Here is a 5,549-nt window from a genome sequence, read left to right on the forward strand (position 1 = left end):
CTGTTTAAAAGTAACAATAGGTAATGCTGGCGGTATCTGGGGCTCAGGACGAGGTGGCTGTTGTAACATTTGTTGTTGAATTTGTTGTTGTTGATGCTGCATCTGTTGCTGCATCATTACCATCTGTTATTGCATCAGATGGAACATTTGGTTCATGGTCTCATTAGTTTGTCCTTCGGAATTGCTGCTAGAAGTCTTAGCCCTAGTCTTTCTTTTTGGTGCCATCTTCTGATAATAAAACAAGTGATATTTCTTTAACAGTTTACTAAACAATTAACAGTAAGTGAGAAAACAATTTATCATGTATTAACAACATGATTTAAATAAAGAAAACAATTGCTGAATATAAAAAAATGGAAATGTAAGCAGTTAAATAAAATGGTTGTTCTTTTCTCTTTTTTTCGACATGATTTAAAATATGAAAAGCTGTAAAACAATAAGGTAAAGGTAAATGTTGTAAAACGGTAAAGACTGATATTTAAATAAAAGAAATTTGAAAAAGTTCATTTTATATATATGACACCAGCCTCAGGTGTAAATGCTTGATACAAAAAGTCTCGCTCTGCTGGTTATCACCACGGCTATAAGTCATGCTACCACTACATGTCAAACTACTACTACAGGTTAAGCTGCTAATACACACATACACACTACTCACTATGTTATACTATGCTGCCTCTATATACATCTGTACTCTGAAGTCACTGTCTCAAAACCCAGGAGGAATACGCATCAGCTCATCCCTAAGTGCCTGGACCAAAGTCTGTGCCAAATGGAATATCCTGTAGAACTCTGCGAAAGAAGGGGGTCCCTCATGGGTGAAATCATCAAGCTCCCAAGTGGCACTCATCAAAACCGACTGCAATCGCTGTCTCATATAGTAATCTGGTTGTAGTGCCGCTAACGATCCTCTGTCTCTCTGGTCAAACAAATGCATAATCTCTCGGCACTGTGCTCTCCAATACTCCACATCATCCCTCATAACCCTATAGTTATGGTATGGTACCATATACGGCTGTGCAACCTGACCTACTGACTCTTGTGAAGGAACCCTCGGTATACCTACACCCTGCTGTGGTAATCCTAACTGTAGATCCACATCATGCTCTCCCATCCCCTCAACTGGAATTATCTGAAATACATCCGGCTCTAGGGCATGCACTGGTATAGGAGGTAAGACTAGTGGTGGTGGTAACTCTGGCTCAATCCCCGGTATAAACTGATGCTCAACTGGTAAAGGAACCATCGGCTCAAAGAACTCAAATGGATCAAACATGTACTCAGATACTGGAGGTATAACTGGTGCTGCTGGCCCGGTGCCTATCCTCTCAGAAGATGCAGAATAACCAGAAGATGTAATCTGATAATATACCAAAGAAAATAAAGGTCATTAAACAATCCTAAGATTTATACTTTCCTATTATAATCTGACCTAAATCCTAACACTATTCTTCCTATTTGACTATTCCTATCCTATGTGATCTCCCTATCTTATCTTAACCCTAATGTTCTTGTTTTCAGGGACCAAACCTACAGCTCTGATATCAAACCTGTAACGCCCTCCAGACCCGGGGTATAAGTCTGGGGGTTACTAGCTAATCACCAACCCTGTACAATCTGATTAACAATAATAAAGAAATAAAACTAAACCCCTTTAACACTAACCAGGATCTTTTTAGGTTGAAGTATGAAAACAAAAACCACTAACTACTTTTATTACAAACCAAATTCAAAGTCTCACGAACTCTCTTTATTACAAACCATTGTCTAACAAATTTTAACTAAGTTCATCTTTTATTCAAACACACACACTAACAATCTACACACCACCTATTCAGGCAACTCAAAGCTTTCTTCCTGAATTGGGATCAACACCTTGGGTATGAGAGGATCCTGAGGCTTGACCCGCTTCTTTACCACTCGAGTCCTGATGGGTTTCATATTCCTTCTTAACTAAAAATAATAAGGTGAATAACAACAAAACGGCTGAGCCAAAAATTGCTCAACCAGTCCGCAAAATATAAACAGTGTTAAAGCATTTTAAATGAATCTATAACCCGGGTATATCTGTAAAGATATAACCCCGCGAGAATAGAAAGAAGGCCATTATTGGCGAATACAAATGAACTAAACTGGACTCAAGTTCGCATCTATACCCTGCTGATCAGTGATAAGTGGCATTTTATACCACTTAGAACGTCTTAAAATGGCTTAAATTGGTGTCTTGAAATCAAGTATTTTGTGTATTTGATGCGTTTTTCTAGTGTTTATGCATTTCAGGGTATTAGTTGCATTTCGGAGGAGGAATCATCAAGAATAAGCCTTGGCATGTGTTCACCATTGCGAGAGGAAAAGAACGGGCAGGTTACGGCGAAGAAACGGAGCAAACCTGGATTTTTTCCAGTAGGGTCCTGCGCGCCCGCGCAGCAATGCTGAGCGGCCGCGCAGCAGCCTTGCGCGCCCGCGCAGAAATGCTGAGCGGCCGCGCAGGGTCGGGGAAAAGGATAAATTATTTTAGACTTCTACTTCTGTTTGGCTTCCAACTTCTATGTAATCTGAGTTTTATGGGACTATTATATAAGTAGATTTGAGACATTTTCACAAAAAAGAAAAAAGGAGATTATGTTTTAGATTGTGTTTTGCGCAAGAAGCGTAGGAGATAAGGAAGAAGACCGATTTAGCACACCGCAACGAAGAGGAAGCATATATTCTTGTGATTCTTGTTTCGTTGTAACGTTGGATGCCAGTTTTCTTGCTTTGACTTATTTACTCTTGTGACGTACTCTGTTTTAATATAATTAGTTTAGTTATTATTTTCTTGTGTTGTTTATCATGATTTCATATGAACCCATGATGGCGATAAGTTCTATTATGGGCTAATCGTGATCATGGGGTTGCAACGGATTTATTATGGAATTCTTTAGTTAATTGTTTAATACTTTAGTGTGTGATGATTGCATGATATCTAGTATTGGTTGTGCGTATTCGTCTTATGTGCGTCGCGAACATATAAGATAGGGTGTTAATCTCTTGTGAAGCGACGGTGGATCTTGAGATTTAGAACTTGCCATGCTAGCATAGGTTCATGTACGTTGTGCATGATTAGTGGGTAACTCTAACAGTTTTATTTGCCCTATGTAATCAAAAAGAATAACTTGTGCTTAAATCGTTGTGTTGTCAATTTCTGTAGACATATAGGAACTCAACATAATTGATGACTATTCAACTTCTATCTTAATTGTGGATGTTTGGTAGAATGGTATTAGTACAATGAAAGTTGGCTTTTATCAGTTCCGTGTTATTCGATTAATATCATCATTGTCACATGCTAAAGGTAATAACAATGGCTATAAAAGGAAGTAATAATGAAGTTGTGATCTCATGAGTGTTTTATTATTGATAAATTGAAGTGTTAGTTAAGTGGTTAATTAAGTAGTTAATTATAATTAATATTTAATCAACAATTTTAAGTGTTATCTTAACATTGAGAAGTAATCATACATTGGTGAGTGAGTTTAATTAGACAATAACTTAGTCTGAGTCTCTGAGGGAACGAACTAGAAAGTATTCTATATTACTTGCGAACGCGTATACTTGCATGAATATTAGTACATGTTTTCGCCCTAACAAGTTTTTGGCGCCGCTGCCGGTGACTCGGCGTATTTGTTTAGTTTATGTACTTACCATCATTGGTCATTAGGACTCAGTGATTAGGACGTAGTAATTAATTACTCTTTTCGGTTGTGTTTCAGGTACTTTAGCAAGCGTTTATGCAAACTCGTTCTCGTGCTCGCAAGAGGACCTTAGATACAGCTGAGGAGAAAGACGAAGTTCTTGATACCCCGGAGAAGTTAGATTTTGAGGATTCGGATTCAGGAACTGAGCAGAAAGAACCAGTAAACATGGGAGATCGTATTGTTCAAGCTGATCCAGCTCTTATGGATTTTTCTCGGCCTAAAATTGATGACATTCAGTCAAGCATCCTTCATCCGGCTATTCAAGCTAACACCTTTGAAATCAAGCCGGGCACTATTCAGATGGTGCAGAATTCTGTTTCTTTTGGAGGAGCGGCAACTGAAGACCCCAACATGCACATAAGGAATTTTGTCGAGATCTGCAGCACTTTTAAGTATAATGGCGTGACTGATGAGGCTATCAAGTTGAGGCTTTTCCCATTCTCACTGAGGGATAAGGCTAAAGACTGGTTACATTCTGAACCAGCTGGGTCCATCACTACGTGGCAAGATCTTGCGCAAAAGTTTCTGGTGAAGTTTTATCCAATGGCAAAACTGCTGCTATGAGGAGTGCTCTTACTCAGTTTGCGCAGCAACCTACAGAATCTATGTGCGAGGCTTGGGAACGCTACAAGGAAATGTTGAGAAAATGTCCACATCATGGAATGCCGGATTGGATGGTAATCACTGGTTTTTATAATGGTTTGGGGGCCCAATCTCGGCCCATGCTCGATGCAGCAGCTGGAGGAGCCTTATGGGCTAAAAGCTATACTGAGGCGTATAATCTTATAGAGACAATGGCTGCAAACGAGCATCAAAACCCAACTCAGAGGATGACGTCAGGCAAGGTCGCAGGTATTCTGGAAGTTGATGCAGCCACCGCTATTGCAGCCCAGCTCCAAGCGCTATCAATGAAGGTTAATTCTTTGGCTACGTATGGAGTTAATCAAATAGCTATGGTTTGTGAGCTTTATGCAGGTTCTCATGCTACGGATCAGTGTTCTCTTGTCAATGAATCTGTTCAGTATGTGAATAATTATCAGCGACAACAGCAGCCTGTGCCAGCAACCTATCATCCTAACAACAGAAATCATCCAAATTTCAGCTGGGGAAATAATCAGAATGCTATTCAGCCACCATATCAGCAAGGAGTGAGTAAACAGTTTAACCCACCTGGATTCCAGCAACCACAGCAGTATGCTACAAGGCAATCATATCCTCAACAGGGAAGTGCAGTTGCACCTACTAGTGCTGATTTTGAGGAACTTAAGCTGTTGTGCAAGAGTCAGGCGGTTTCTATCAAGACCTTGGAAAATCAAATCGGTCAATTAGCCAATGCAGTGCTCAATCGTCAACCTGGCACTCTTCCCAGTGACATGGAAGTACCAGGCAGGAAGGAAGCTAAAGAGCAAGTCAAGGCTATTACCTTAAGGTCTGGAAAAGTAGCTGATGCTGAAAAGGTAAAAGAAGTCGAAGCTGAAGTTAGAGATGAAGAATCTAAGCAAAAGGAGAAAGTGGCGGAACCAAAGAAGACTACTGTTGAACACACTCTGCCTGAGGCTAATACAGGGGAGAAACAACTCTATCCTCCACCACCTTTTCCTAAGAGATTACAGCAACAAAAGCTGGATAGACAGTTCGGGAAGTTTCTGGAGGTGTTCAAGAAACTTCACATCAATATACCTTTCGCTGAGGCTCTGGAACAAATGCCTAGTTATGCGAAGTTTATGAAGACTATTCTTTCAAGGAAGGTGAAACTGGATGACCTTGAAACTGTTGCTCTTACGGAAGAATGCAGCGCTGTTTTGCAGCAAA

The 5,549-nt window shown here is 40.0% G+C and overlaps 1 non-coding gene across 1 annotated transcript; it reads right to left on the reverse strand.

Annotated features, from left to right (window-relative positions):
* Nucleotides 1–4,294: 4,294 nt before the first annotated feature.
* On the reverse strand, nt 4,295–4,401 carry LOC141709554 (small nucleolar RNA R71). The gene has a single exon (XR_012570123.1). It is a non-coding gene; the product is annotated as a small nucleolar RNA R71 (small nucleolar RNA).
* Nucleotides 4,402–5,549: the final 1,148 nt, after the last annotated feature.

The sequence above is a fragment of the Apium graveolens genome, chromosome 2 (genome assembly GCF_009905375.1).
Source record: "Apium graveolens cultivar Ventura chromosome 2, ASM990537v1, whole genome shotgun sequence".
Taxonomy (NCBI): domain Eukaryota; kingdom Viridiplantae; phylum Streptophyta; class Magnoliopsida; order Apiales; family Apiaceae; genus Apium; species Apium graveolens.